At 39.6% G+C, this 16,103-nt stretch overlaps 1 protein-coding gene across 2 annotated transcripts in view; it reads left to right on the forward strand.

Annotated features, from left to right (window-relative positions):
• Smad1 (SMAD family member 1) overlaps positions 1–16,103 on the forward strand; it is a 77,592-nt gene that overhangs the window by 5,642 nt on the left and 55,847 nt on the right. The gene's annotated exons all lie outside the window — the stretch shown is intronic.

Consider the following 16,103-nt stretch of genomic DNA (forward strand, 5'->3'; position numbering starts at 1 on the left):
TTGATTTCTTAACTAATTTTGTTTTGAGACAAGCCTGAATTTAAACAGAAAACATACAAAGGGTGATTGAAAAATAGTTAATATTTAAATTTTTAAAACTTATTACAGTGAAAGAATAAGTGTGTTTGAAGCGAGGGGGAATATGTCTTTTACTGTATACATTTTGATATTTAAGCACCATATTTTTTGATCACACCATATATACATACAACCAGAAATCATGGGTGTATATGCTTTCAAGCTCAGAATGCAAATGAATATTCACTGTCATGTTTAGGAAGAAGGGGATAAAAGAGTACCTAGTGATTAAAGAAATGTATTTTTGTACAAAATTTCTTAATGCTTTATTTGTAGTTTCCCCTTATTTTTAGGGATCTATGCCAAAGATGTTTTTTCTTGTGGTCTCTGTTATAGTATAGTTACTCAAAATTCTTCCTTCATTTTCCTTTCCGTCTCTTGCAGTTTCTTTGCTGTGTACTGACGCAAAACGAAAGTGTTTCAGACCTGTATGGGTTTTTGTATGGTGTTTTTCAGACACCACAAGAAAAAAAGGAACTAATTATCTTCAACTATTATAACTAGGCATAAATTAAGTCATTCATTTAGCTAAATGCATGATCTTTTGTTTATATTGAAAGAAAATCTCTTAATGAAGGAGGGTTATTAAATATGCCCTTACTTGATAACTTTGGTGCAAATAAGTATATGCTTCATTCATTCCATGAGTATTTATTAGTTCTAAGAAGCTCGATAATTAGTAAGATACGAAAAATTAAATGGTAGTGTGGTGGTACACGCCTGTAACCCCTGAAATCTGGAGACCGAGGCAGGAGGGTTCCAAGTTTGAGCCCAGCCTGGGCAGTTTAGCGAGAGCCTACCTCAAAATTTGAAAGATCAAAAGGACTAGAGATGTAGTTCAGTGTGAAGGTCCTGGGTTCAATCCCTAGTACAGGAGGAAGAAAAATGTAAATGCAACAACAATGTAAGAATTGTTCCAAGGTTAACAGGAGTAAATTGTACTAACAAATCACATGAAGACCTCTGTGGTAAGAAAGGACATGTGTGGTTTGTATAGGTGGAACTAGTTGCCATGGGGATTGGGATGTAAGCACAAGTGTTGAGTAGCTCTGGAACAGTACTTTCCAGAAGAGCATCTGTAGGGATGATAATGTTTTATGTTTGTGCTAATAAAATAGCCATAGCAATAGCAACAAGTGGCTACTGAGCACTTAAAACATAACTAGTTCACCTGAGGAAATGCATTGTTTGGTCCTAACATGCTTCAAGAGTCACCTGTGGCTGTCATATGGAACAGCACAGAGCTGGTGGAGCAAAATTAACCTTTCTGCCTGAACCCAGTGAGTATTCCTGATGGAGCCCAGAAAGAGGAGAGAAGGGTGGAGGAGAAAGGTTAAGCTGGGGTGAGAATTTGAGGGCCTTCTCACGCTAGAGTAGGGAGACATTGAGAAGTCACTGAAAATGTTCAGACGTGCTGTTTGGATTGGAAAGCACAGAGCCAGGATCCCAGGAGATAATAAGAAAGCTAGTGAGTTATCTGTGTTATGATAAATCTCTGGTAAAGGTAGAAGTAGAAACAGAAGGCGTTTTGAATGGAGGAAAAAAAACCCCAACAAAACATGAAGACATGGTGATTGTATGGCCATAGAGTAATGAAAGAGATGATCCTTAAGTTTACAACCTCGGTGGCTGGGAAATTAGTGAAGCCGGTACTTAATAGAAAGGACTAATTGTCGATAATAAATTAGACTTGATGTATACAATTTAAGACAGGGACTCTAACTAGAACTGTATACAGGTAAGTTGGAGACTAATAACTAAATTTCCAGAAGAGCTTGGAGCTTTGTGTATGGGCTCTTGACAGTCATCTGCGTATTCTGAGACTGTGTGGAGGAAAACAAAGTTGGTAGCTTGAATTTTCCATTGGAGCCCACAGCTACGAATTAATAGAAAGAAGAGGCATATTTGAAGTAGACAAAAGAAGGAAGTGGAAGAAAAGTGTGGGGTCAGAGGAGTGGTGAAACGAGGAATCTGTGGGACAAGATTCCAGAAGTAGGTGTATGGGGGGATGGGATCGTTCATGGTAAAGGAGAAAAAGTCAGACCAGTCCAATGGATGCGGTTGCAGAGAACAGACTGAGTATATTAAGAGATGAAAATCGATTCTTACACTCCCCCAAGTGATTTAGTTTTCAGAATAGATGAGACCTCATCCCATTTGGAGATTAAAGGAAAGAAGTTGAGAGCAAGCAGTTAAAGATGATGGAGTCTGTGACCTGGAGCACAAATGACAGAAAACTGTGCGGAGACCACTGTAAGGAGGGAGGGTTGGAGGAGAAGGAAGCAGAACGGGGTGCCGCTCAGAGCTCAGGCCAGTCTGTGCCCGTCTTCCTAGTACTTGGGAGGCGAGGCCCTTCCTTCAGATGGTGAGGTGAGGGAATTAGCGAGTGCTGGGGAAGTTCAAGAATGCCGGAGAAGCTTTGAAGGAGATTGTAGGTAGTGTGCCCGGCAATCTATCCAGACTACAAATTCCACACAGTAGGTGTGGAGCCTGGGGTGCAGTTGGATGGGCTGCGCAGAACGCAGAACGGGAGGTAATCGCTACTTTCTCATGGGACTCTGGCGAGGGAGGCCTGCGGACGGCAGGTGGGATTGGGGTGAGGCTCTGGAGTCACATTGCCTGGGCTCGAGTCCAAACCCCAACACTCATTTGCTTTGTGACTGGGAAGCTACCGTTAATTTACGATTCTGCCTCATTTGAAAAAAGATAATTGTATCAGTTTCGGGATTGCTACGAAAGTGAGGTGAGTTATGCTCCCGTGTACCATCTAATCTAAGCGGCTGCTAATTGTCAGATGTTACTGCATGTGCTACTGAGTGGAAAAGCCTGCCAGTTAAGTGTGACATGCCATGAGTTGTAAGCTGTCCTGGCTTCGGGCGGTCTAAAATGGTGTTAAAATTTAAGAGGTGCACTTTCTAGTTACAGACCCCATAAAAGACTCAGCACAGGACCCGGCACATAATAAGCATTCAGATGTGTTAACTGTTTATAAAAATCAATGTTTCCTAAGAGCCTAAATGTTAATGAGAGCAATTTTGAGTCAAGATAAGTGAATCATGATAGAAGAAGCATGCTCATGGGCTAAATGAGTTGAGAGGAGTTGATCAGTGGGAATCCTGGTAATGAAATTATGAAATACTGAATTTGGGAATTTGTAAGTAGAGCATTTCTCTGACAGTTCTAGACAAAAATATTAAATTACTATGTTTTTAACAAAAATACAATAATTGAGCTAGGGAAGAATCCCTTTAGTGATTTAAAGAAGTTACTTAAATTGCCCAGGGCTTTAAAAAACTTAAGTATTTTGAATTTGCCTATGACTTTTTATATAGCATTTATTAGTGTTAAAAATTATTTTTTTCGTTACAGCAACACATGCTTAGTGCAGAAAGGTTCTGGCGCAGATTCCTGTCATATTTATTGTTAAGTGATTGTTAAGGGAGAGGTTGATTTATGCCGGTTTGAGGGCATTATTAATAGCCAGCTTCAGAGTCCTTCTAAATGTGGGTCCAAAGGCAGAAACCCTAAGGGAAAAAATTTTAATAGATTTGACAGCATTTATGTCACTAAATATACAAACATAACCTGAAAGCAGATTTCAACAAATTATCCTTTTTTGTAAGAAACTTAAAATCAGTAAGAAACACTACCTCAGTAGAAAAAAACTGAAAAAGAATGTGAACAAGTAATGTACAGACAAATGAAATACATACTACTAATAAAATGTTCTATGTTCTGTGTTCTGGGTCAGACTCATTACTGGAATGAGAATGAGTCTCTTCTTTGACATTACTGTGTCTGTCTTTGTGGACCAAAAGTGTCAGTGTAGGCACGCTGCTTCTCATTGAAGGGAAGAAAGCCAGCATTGCCCAGCAGCCTCAGAGTCTGGAGTTACCGGGAGGTACACAGTACTCACAAGCCGGAGTTCCGAGAGATGGACCCTTTCCATCCCGCTTCCTTGACATTATTACCCTACCTCCCTCTGCAACATGATTTGGGGTCAGGAGTCTGCTGATTACAGTGTAAGGTGTTTCAGGGCTACTGTATCTATCAGTCATCTGCTTCTCAGTCAGCTGGCCCGGTTGATGAACCCTAAAGATAGCCGTCCTCCCTAGAAAGGAGCACTTTGAAATAGTGCTCCTCTTTCTCCTGTGTTGCAGTATTAGATTTTTGTAGTGGCATTTACCCATTTGTGAGAGGCACAGTGATGTCTTGGAATATGGTTTTGATTTTTTAGATGGCATTTGTGGGGCATTAAAATAAAGCGAGAGGGCTGGGGATTTAGCTCAATGGCACTGCGCCTGCCTCACAAATGCAAGGTCCTAAGTTCGATCCCCAGTACCAAAAAAATAAAAAATTTAGTGAGAAAAATTCTCCTATTTAATAAAACCTCTTACAAATTTTTTTTTAAAGTTAGGCATCAGCATTTAATTTTGCACATTTTCTCTTAGGGATATTAGTGGCTTTTTGAATGCTGCCCATAAGGAGCAAATCTACTGGTGATGGGTAGGAGCCTCACCTGAGTCATATTCAGCCTTACCTTAGCACTTACCTAGATGCTAGATAGAATCAGAGCTGCATCACAGGCTTCAAAGGTGTAGGGGTGGTGGGAGGGGAAGGGGAGAGGGAAGAATGGAAAGGAAACATTATGAGAAAAGAAAAAAAATGGAAACAAAATCTTATGTAAATAGGGAAGTGTGGAGGGGTTGAAGGGCGCACAGGGAATGGGGAAAAAATAAGAACCAAGATACATCATGTACAGGTACAAGCACCCAATGATAAATGTAACCATATTGTATACCTAAAATGTACCAATAAAAGAATTTTTAAAAATAAATAAAAAGTAAAGTGACCTGCCGATATTTCAAGGGTAAGAGTTATAAATTTCACCTATGAGTTCTTTGCCTGACCTGCCACCGTCCCTCCCTATTAAGTCCTGTCTGGTGATGAGTTACTGGTTGTAGGGGCCCTGAACTGGTATCCACAGGGCAGACTTATTACTCAAACTCTTTAAGCTAAGTTTGAGAGGGAAGAGGAATGATGGGAACTTAATTGTATTACAGTAGTTTTTCACGGTAGGCAGTAATGATCCAGTGGATGTTGCAGCAGAACCTTTACATTTAGCCCTTACTTAAACTCAGGACAGCTGGTAGTGTGGAGCTTGCCATCTCATCCATTACGGCTTCCTGTTTTGCTTTTTGCCTATTGCTAGCTTTGCAGTCTGGCACAATTAATAACAACCTCTTTATTTTCCCTGTATTGATGTTTGTGTGCTCAGGACTCCTCTGTTTAGTTTGTTCAAGCTTGAGGGTATCTTTGATTGGTTTTAAATGTTTTTCTATTAACTGGGAACAAAATTAACTTGATTGTCATTTAAGTGATTGGCATAAAAGCTGTGTAGCATTTATTTGCACTTAAAAAGTAGAGAGTTGATAAATTATGTGGAGTAAGATGTTCTGTATTCTAGGAAAGCCTCCTTTTAAAAGAATTCATTCTAACTAGGCATGCCTGTAATCCCAGTGCACTGGGAGGCTGAGACAGGAGGATCATAAGTTTGAGCCCAGCCTGGGCAACTCAGTGACTTAGCAAGACTCAGTCTTTAAAAAGTAAAAGAAGGGGGCTGGGGATTTAGCTCAGTGGCTTCATCGCCTGCTGCGCAAGTGCAAGGACCCGAGTTCGATCCCTGGTACCAAAAAAAAGACAAAAACAAAAAGTAAAAGAAGGGTTTGGGAAGTAGCTCAGTTTGAAGGCCCTGGATTCAGTCCACAGTAAAACACACACATACACAGGTACAACCGTGGGGTTTTGTTTTTAAAGCCAATATTAATTCAGCAAATATCTCATACAGTTCTGTGCACCTAGCACTGGGCTGTGTTTTGAATGAGAAAGAAAAAAATGTGTAAAGATGGTCTTTCCCTTGAAGAAGCAGTCTAATTGGGAAGAAGAGATTATGACAGTATGAAAAGTTAAAAGACAAACCATTTTTCACTGTTATGTAGTCTTAATTCTAAGGCATCACACTTACAGTTAGGATAGTCTCAAAAGTCCAGGGGCTGGGAAAGAAGGGTCATACAGTTGGTAGAGCTTTTTCTTCCTGCTTACTTTTTTTTCACCCTGAGTTTATTCTGTCAGCACGCTTTTGAGTCTGTTTGTATGTATATTCGTAGCACATCTCATAGAGTTGGATGAAGTTGGGATAAAAGATCATAAATGTAGGATGTGGACCAAGGATCGTGTAACTTTGAGGAGCAGTACAAACCTGCCTGTCTCGTCTGGCATCACTCTGATACCCTGTAATTCAGTTACCATGTTCACTGTCTGGACTGAGTACCTTGAGGGTATGACAGTGCCTTTGTGATCTTCATGTTAGCCTGCTCCCCAGCGCAGGTGACCGCCTGGTCTTCACACCAGAGTCCCATGAACAGTCATCACAGTCCAGGGTGAGAGCAGGGAGCTTTTCAAAAGCACCCCTGGAATGTGTAACAGTATTAAGAACCGTTGTCCTGAAACGCAGTAGGTACTTGCCGAGTAAATTTCTGTGCTGATGTTCTAAAAAACCTGTCAGGAAATACACTATGGTATGTTGTGGGTATGAACCGTGGATGTCTTTTAGTCTCAGCATCCCATGCAGAGTTTGCTGCTTGTTGTAAGTGCTCAAGCACACCATTTAAACGCAGACTGCCTGTTTGGCTCCTTGTTTATTTGTTTGTGTATAGAGAAAAGAGCTAGAAAAGATACATGTTTGACAATCTTCCATTTTTCCTTGAAAGAACTAGAAATTCCTTGAGTCTGAGAATCTAGAGGTACAGCTAAATAAAGCTGCTGAGAACCACGGTACTCAGATTACTTAGAGAAAAGGAGAGGGTATGTGTGGAAGAGTAGAGCTGTGGTTCATCTGGCAGTGTCTGGGGAAGATTTGGGGCAGTAGGGTGGAACTGGCATCTGGTGGGTAAGGCCAGGGATGGTATGCTGGACACCTGTAAAGCTAAGTGTGAGGAACCCTGGAACAGAGCACGGAAAAGGGGATTCAGGAGGCAGGTGGGATACATAAACTGTGTCTCTGCCGAAGCAGCTTTGCTTCATCTTCCCTCCACTCCTCACTCCCTCAACCCAAATCCTTCAGGGAGCAGACAGCGTTGTGACTTGCAGCTGTGTTAGGCATGACAATGCATACTATGTATTTTCACCTTATTAATAGGATGCTTGAAAGACTTCTTTAAATATTCTCCACTTATGAACAGCCACTATCTGTTCTACGTTGCTCTGATTGGAAAAGTATCACCACTAACAAGAAAAGGAACCCATAATTTTTGTACCATTTTCTTTATATTATAAATAATCAGTGAGGATGTAAGGAAAATGACTTTCTTAAAGGGAGTTTATTTTTAATATTCCACAAATTCATCGGTGAAGGTTATTAAGAGTTGAACACATACATGGATTGTTGGTTTGAAGAAATAGTGCCAGTTTTCTTATGTTTTGTTGAATTATAGCTTATAACTTCTTAAATGCATTTGAACTTCTTTAGATTAAAGTGAATTTAATTTTATCATTGCTGTCCTGATAGAACTTGTAGTTTCTCCTTGTTCTGGCAAAGTGGGAATATATCAAGAAGGAAAGCAACAACAAAAACAAAAATAAGTTGGGAAGGAAAGGAGTTGGTGGGATCAAAACAAAATTGTGAGCAAATCCTTGCCTGTTGGTCCTTCTGCTTTATGCATCACACAGAGGAGGAGGTGTTTTAGGAGGAGCGGGGGACGGGTAGTCTTAGCACGTTCCCTAACCTTTCTGTTACTCAGTTTTTGTCACCTCTAAAATGGAATTTACCTTATAGGCTTCTTGCAAGCATTAAGAATGTTGGTGTATATAAAGTGCTTGGTGCTTCTGGACAGTGGTGTTGGAGATACTGATGTGAGGGTGTTTTTTGATTCTTTCCGAATACTTAACCTGTGCTGCAGATTAATGGGAACCACAAATGTTCCTTTATGTGGAGTTTCCCATAGAACCACCTACACAACACTTTCTCTTTGAAGTTGGTGGTGAGAATGAGGAAAACTTCTTGAGTCTTCAATCTGGAATGTTTGTACTTCCATTACAAGGTAAGCAACAAAGCTCAGAATGCATAGGAGACATTGTTGTAGCAAAGAAAATGGCACAGATTGTTGGCCACCCTACCTGCAGGTATGTTTCTTCTTAGATAAGTAGCCCAAACATTGTTCTGTGACTCTTACCAGTCTGTTATATGCCCCCCCCCCACTTCATTCCTGTAAGTTTGGTGTTGGCGAGAAGTGTATCATTCATTTTCTTTTTTCTGCACCTTTGTCTTCGTGGCAGGTATTTAAAGAATTTGTCCAGTAATGAATCCTTGGAGACTAAAGCTCTCTCAGTAATTGAATGTGTACAGGAAGAGAACTTGGGTCCTCAAGCCTTCTCGGCATACATTGGGTTTTTCACACTGATGGATTTTTAAGTAAGTCACTGTAGGGAAGTTAGTGGATAGGACTGGACTGAACACGGGCTCAGAGACAGAATGCCTCGAGTTGTGATACCTGATTCTGTAGGCAGTGCTTACTTACGTCTGAAACATTATTTCTCTAGAACTGGTGAAAAACTGCTTCTTTGGCACTTACATGGAGGGAGCTCTTCTTACTTGTCCACGTTATCTCCTGAGGTGGCCAGGTGCCCAGTGGCAGGCCATTGATCACCAGGTGGAGGAGAGTGGAATCTGGCTGATCTCGGTGTTGATCTGGGGTTTATATAAACTTTGACTTTTAGAAGTTATTTTATTTGTCCACATAGCAGGTTTATATACCAGGGGCAAATTGCTCTTGAAGATAGTTGAGTAATATAGAACTTTTTTCTTCTTTTATTTGTAACAAATTTATGCATTGAAAATTTTGATGGATATTTGAGTTGTTAGCAGCTTGCTTTTTTGTTTAATGAACTTTTTGATCATGCAGCTGCATTGCGTAAGAAAACTACATTCCCCTCTATGTCCTATTCACCTGGAGTTAGGTCACATATCACAACCCTGTGTACTGGAATTCTTTCTCTGAATATCCTACTTCAGTGGTATTCCTTCTTTTAGATACTATTTCAGTTATTTTTTTCCTTTATAAAAAGATGGCTCTTGACCCCTCTTGGTCATAATGCTATATCTTCTGGAGCTATGCAGAATTTTGTCTTTTTCTGTGCCGAGAATTGAACACAGCGAGTGCTGAGCTGCATCCCCACTCTTTCTGTGTTTATTTTGAGACAGTACCTCACTAAGTAGCTGCGGCTGGCCTTGAACTTGCAATTCTCTTGCCTCAGCCTTCCGAGTAGCTGGGGCATGTGCTACCACATCTGGCTAAAATAAATCTTTCACCTACTTAGAGCTTTTGCTTCTTCTTAGTGTTGGAGTTAATTTGGAAATAGTCACTGGTTAAAAGTGTAAGTGCTTGGCTTCCCCAACTCCCTCGTGCCCAGCTGGCCCCTGGCTTTCAGTTTTGTTTCCTCTAGGCCTATGAACATACATGTGCACAGTTTTGTTTCTGTTTGTGTTTTTGAAAAGGACTCACACTGTAGATAATGGCCATAGCTTCTTTCAACTGAAAAAAATAGTGTTTTTTTCATGGTGGTACACGAATGTGGGTTCACTTTTTCATATTTAGCAGTTCTCTAGTCATTGTTGGACCCCTGCATAAGAGTGTGAATATCCTTGAATATGAACCTCTGCTCTTCCTCTAAGTCGCTGTTGCTCTCATGTCTTGGCTGTTTTCTCTCATAACCCTCAGTCCCCTTCATTGTCACCCCGAGACCTTTTCCTGCCATGAAGGTGCCCAGCTTTGACTTATCACGTGGGCTTTCCCACTCGCTGCCCTTCCTCATTTGGTGTTTAATGTCTCCCCACCCATTGATTACCCTAATTCCCACAAGACTTTAGCTCCTAGTTGGCACTTCCTGCATATTACTCCTGTCCTCATTCTCGGGCTACTCCTCACTCAGTCTCAGAGTCCCCATAGTATGGCATTTCATACCTCTAAAAACTACACAGACTTCTCCAACTTACTGGTTAGTTGTTTTCTTTCTTTACTTCAGCAGAAGTGTTATCTGTTCATGCCTTAAGGATACATCCAGGATCTGACTGTTTCTGCCATGCCATGCTGGCCTCAGGTTTTAACGTCTTGTACCTTAATAACTACCCTAGCTTCCTAGCTGCTCCCCCTGCTCACTACTGCAGCCCTGCATCCTTCAGTCTGTTTCGGCCCAGCAGGCCTTAGGAATGCTTTGAACTGTGGGGTAGGTTGTGGCCTCCTGCCCAGATCTCCAGCGGACCCCATCTCCGTTGGAGCAAAAGCTGCCACATCCCTGCCTGTTCCTGTGTCTCCCTGCTACCTTGCTGTCCTCTCCCATTGCTTCCTTCACCTACTGCATTCCAGCCACATTGGACTCCTGGCTGTCCCTTGAGCATTTCAGGCACATTCTTGCTAAATGGCCTTTGCACTTTCTCCTCTCTCTGCTTACAGTAAACTTCCCCAGGTATCCTTTTTCAGGGTCCTGTCAGCTATAGCATTCTCAGTGAGGGCTTCCTGGACCACCACAATGTAGACCTTTTGAATTTAAAAAATTGTTTTATTTTCTTCGGTGCTGTATCCCAGTACTTATGATAGTTCCTAGCACATAGTAGTTGCTTGTTGAATGAATTGAACAACTGTAGTGGTTATCTTTTCTTATAACTGACCTTTTTTGGAATAAAGTTAGAACTTTACTAAATGAAAATTAAGTGTAAATTTCATTTTTATATCCACAAAGTATTAAAATTAGCTTTACATGCAGTACTGCTCTGTTAATAAAACACAGTATTTTTGAGTTATTCATCATGTAGTAATTTCCAAATCAGTCTTACATATTCATATTGAATCCTTATAACAATCCAATGGGGTAAGTGGTAGGATCAGAAATTTTTGGAAAAGCAAATTGAAGCTCAGAGAGGTTGTTTTGTTTAGTATAATTGTAAAGTGGAGAGCTGTAGTTCAAACCTTTTCAAGTTAAGGACTCTTGTTTTCTAACCTAGAAACTATCTTAAAATGACAACGACGTTAGGGGTTTATTTGAAAGCCTGGAAAATGGGCCCTGATTTCTTGATCTGAGTTTAATCTGACTTTTGTTTCTGTTTTAAAAATACATAAAATAAATGGTTAACGATAAAATTCCTGACAATGACAGATCAACAAGTTTTATTTCTCTCACCTGTGAAGGAAGTAGCCTCCACCCAGTTTTACTGAATTAGGAGGGAAGTGATTTTTTCAAGTGATAAAAAGAAATAAATTTCCATGCTCTTCCCAGAGGAGGAGTTCAACAATTGGGAGAGTAGCGTGAGACCATATGTTGGTTTGCAAAAGGATGTAACTTGTAAAGATGTTTCCTTTGATGCCTGTGATGAATATGGATGTGTTTCCCTTCTAGAGGGTCCTGATTAAATTATGCAATTAAGAGCTAAGCTGCGAGATCTAAATTTAGGGAGAGAGGGTCGGGCTGTCCTGCGTTGCATATGTTGGCTCGGCCCTACAGATGTGCATGTTTGTTGTCGTAAGCAGCACCTGCAAAGTTGGTGGGGAAAGAGAAATGTGTTCCAAAAGTTGAAACACAGCAGGAGTTTTAGGTAAGAAAGATAAAGGGAGCAATGTTTTTCCTCTTGCAGCCAATTTTTTTTCACATATGAATTTGGTATTGAAATTACTTACTTTTTTTAACCTGGTTAATGGACTTTATCAGTCAGAGCTGGCTTAAAATTTTGATCTACTTACTAGAATATGGTCTTGAGAAAGTTACTTAACCTCAGCCTCACATTTCTTAGTAAAAGTGAGACAGTGATAGACGCCTTGAAGGGTTGCTGTGAGGAGTCAACCAGTATAATGCTCGAATAAGGGATAACTCAGTTAAATTGTTTGATTTGTTCATGATGCGTCTCACCTGTCCCCTCTAGAAATTTACCGCATTTGCAATCTGAAATAGCTATTCTAAGATAATCTTGGTTCCGGCAGGACAGTGTATTCTAATAGACAACTATCAGAGACTTTTTCCTTGGCTAGTCAATAAAATTAAATTTTAAAACACCCAAGGTCTTTGATCTTTTCTGCATTTGAGGAGCCGGGACTTGGTCATTTGAGTTGCCCAGACTATAGATGGGATTTTTTCAGGGAATCTCCAGGAGGTCGCTGTATCCTGCAGGACAGCTTTCTATCACAAGCACAACTTGAGAATGAGGGCTTGCTTGGACTGAGGAATGTTGTATGACTTTTAGAGGAAATGGCGAAGAGGAGGAAAGCCAAGTTGTTTGTTGAAGGTGGGGACAGGAAGAAAACTTATGTTTGCCACCAATCTTAACAAGATAATTACTAACCAAAGTAGTAATCATCTAATGAGACGACAAAACTGATACCTGTTATTCTGCAGGGAATTTCTGTGACTAAAAAAAATTAGGTTCTCTGTAAACTGCCCGGATTAGTCAGAATGGAGGGATAACCAGGAGAGCATAACTAGAAGAAAGAGAAAGTCTCTTAATTTTCTAATACATTGAAAAGATACTAAGATGTATACTTGGTACAACTAAGTGTGTCAACTACAGTTATCCTGAGAAATTCATGTAATTGTGACATACATAAATTGTTTCCTTTTTATCAAGGGTATGCTACTTTGAAATCATTTGGTTGAAATGTCACATTTTGCAGTGAATTTCTTATAGGTGTTATGGTGGAATTTGAAGTTTACACATTATTCCTTTTGTTTTTGATTCCCAAGACTCCCTGCCACTTAACTCTCTGCCTAGCACCACATCGCAAGCTCCCAGGCTTGGTAGCACGTTAGTCTCACCTGAGACAGGAAGACTGGCTGTTAGCACCTGAGCTTTAAAGACCAGTGCAGGCTTTCAAAAGCTTAACCACCCCCCCACACCCCCGATTTAGAAAACCATCTCCTGAAAACATTTTTTTTTAAGTGAAAACATGGCAAACTAGATACTCTGTATCATCAATCCTATGTTTAGAAGGTTGGAAAATTAGGAAGTAACCAGCCGAGGTGAAGGAGTAAGAAGCTGCCATGACTGGGAGCTGCAGAGTTCTTTTGTGATATGCATATGACTTTCTTGTATAGGAATTTTGCTTAAATACATTTTCTTCTCAGGACTTGATGAAAGAGTTCATTTTAACCTAACTTTCTAGCAATGGAATAAGTATGTTAGAACATGAATTAGAATCTGTAGAAGAATGGAGAAAGCTTTTCTCCATCTTCATTTTTCTCTCAGGAGTTTTTTCTTATTTTGGGTATTCAGTCTTATTTAGCTATATTTGACATAAGTTCAGATGAAGACATGTTGAAAGTTGACTGCTATTTTGAAATAAAAAGAAATGCAACACCTGTTTACTCCTACAATACAAATACTCAAACCAAGTTAATTTGTAATTGGAGTAACTGGGGGAAAGAAGAATTTGAGATTATTTGTTGAAACCAAATCACAGAGCATTTCTACTTTATTTTCTGAGATTGAAAAAAACTAGATCCATCTCTGTTTTTATAGACGTGGAATCACATTGGACTTGTATATTTTTCTTCTGCCTACCTTAAGATTAAAGGTGTATCATTTTCCTTAAGGAGTCGTACAGTAACCTCTCCCACCTTATCAAGAACCTTGTAGACCGGTACCACTTACGGTGTCTTCCACTCATTCTGCAGCACTGTGTCCACCTCTCTTTAGGACCACTTTTTAAGTACTACCCGTTGGCTGGTTTCTCCACCTGGAGGTAGGCAGAGAGTTAAGTGGCGGGGAGTCTTGGGAATCAAAAACAAAAGGAATAATGTGTAAACTTCAAATTCCACCATAACACCTATAAGAAATTCACTGCAAGATGTGACATTTCAGACAAATGATTTCAAAGTAGCATACCCTTGATAAAAAGGAAACTATGTCTGTCACAATTACATGAATTTCTCAGGAGAAAGAGGCCAGTTTTTGTGAGCAGAGGCCAGTTTTTGTGTAGTTGTCCTGCTGGGTCAGTCTCACAGGATGTCTGCTGTTCCATTTTTAAATAATAGCTGCCTTAGCTTTATCATAAGTTTCAGGCTCTCAGTTCTCCTGAACTTCTGATTAATTCAGTGAACTGATCTGTTATAGACCTAAGATTCGGATTTGAATTTTCACCCCCATTTTGTGAATTCTTCTTTTACCAACACAGCCCATTGCTCCAACTCTTAGATTAATAATAGATTACTTTTTCTGTTTTAAAATGTTTACTGGCATTGTATCCCAGGAAAAAAATTTTTGCAGCTTTCATCATTTTAAATATTTTTAACCTTAATCTGTAGTGTCTAGTGTTTTGGTAATTATGGGTCAGTGAGTGTCAGGAATTCTTAGAGGATCTCTGTGTAAAACCTCCATGGGCTCTGTTTTGACAGTTCTGCCTTTGTTAGAAGTATGCAATTAAAACTTAAGTACCTAGGTGAAATCAAGCAGGTTAAAAAGAAGCAGTTCATTTTGGAGTAATGAAAGTTACATCACAGGTCTCTTGGCATAGTGCCCTTTGACCCTTTTTGATGTTTTAATTTAAACATCTCGGAGGAGACAAGAATTAACTCAGGCCTTGAATCCTATCTAAAATAGGATGTTAGGGTAGTTTACAGGTATCTTTTCTAGTACAGATATTGCCACTGATTATACAACATACCTTTGAGATATTTTACATCTCTGACATCTGATGAGGTAAATGACAAAATTGTTTTCATATGTTAAAGTCTCTAAAGTTCAGACTTCATTACAGTTCGCTTATGATCACTGAACCCACACTGTAGATCTGCTTTGGGAGCTCAAATCTTGCTTCTGTGTACTCAAAAGATCGTTCATCTGCTTAAGAAGGTAGCTAGTGGTGTAAGTTGGAAATATATATATATATAGTTGGTTTATCGAATTACTTGGCTATACAGTGGACCCTCAAGTTAACAACTGGCCTGACATACGAACAACTTGGGTTAATTAGGTTAATGGAAGATTCATCGGCCTCTTGTTATCTATAGCATGTACCCAGGTAAACATACCCATCTCAGCTGTATTGACTTACAACCAACCCTCCCTCAGGAACCAATTGAGTTGGTAAGTGAAGGGTCCACTGTACTTGTTTCCTAAAAAAATAGATCAAACAAAACTTATAAAGTTGCCCTTCTTTTCTTGAATGACTTACCCAGCTGTTAAACAGTTTCAAAGTAAAGCTAATCAATATCCTATACTTTTAGTCCCTTAATTCTTTTGATCTTTATGCTATGATATTTCAACATTAGTTAAGACAAGAATAATAAACCAGAGAACAAGAACTGGAGGGAAAAAAAATGAGTTGCTTGCCTCCTTGATAATAGATCATTTATCTTCTGTCAGTTGCCTTTTTAAAGGTACTATGAGTCTTTGATTTTTTTCTCAAATCACTTTTTGAGATGCATGTTTTGTTTATCTTCTTGAATAACTAAATTATTACCTTAATATTTAATAGGATCATTCATTTTGTCTAGTCTGTTGGTTTCCATGCCAGTGCAAGAATTGTAAAACAGCCTGTAGTCTGAAGCTGATGGTGGTTGGTCATATTTGCCTTCTTCCCCTCCTGTCTTTTATTGAAGGCATAGTCGTGTGTGGGGGATTGGTTCCAGGATCCTTGAGACCAAAATCTGCAGGATACACAAGTCCTTTATATAAAACAGCATAGAGTTGTTAACCTGTGTATATCTTCCTGTGTACTTTGAATCACCTCTAGGTTACTTGTAATCCCTAATGCAATGTAAATTCTATGCAAATATACTACACTGTTAAGGGAAAGTATAAATGTTCAGTACAGATGCAGTTTTGTTTTGTTTTTTTTCAATGTTTCTATCTGCTCTTGGTTGAATCTATGGACACAAGAACCCACAGATAGAGAAGCAACTGCCTCATAAGATACGAGTTGGAGTAATTTCCTTCTAAAACTTTCTGTGGGAATCTGGGATCTGTAAGTAGTGAATGGCATGGT

This window comes from Heterocephalus glaber, unplaced genomic scaffold (genome assembly GCF_053883595.1).
Source record: "Heterocephalus glaber isolate CG9 unplaced genomic scaffold, H.glaber_assembly_v1.0 deba00001587, whole genome shotgun sequence".
Classification (NCBI taxonomy): domain Eukaryota; kingdom Metazoa; phylum Chordata; class Mammalia; order Rodentia; family Bathyergidae; genus Heterocephalus; species Heterocephalus glaber.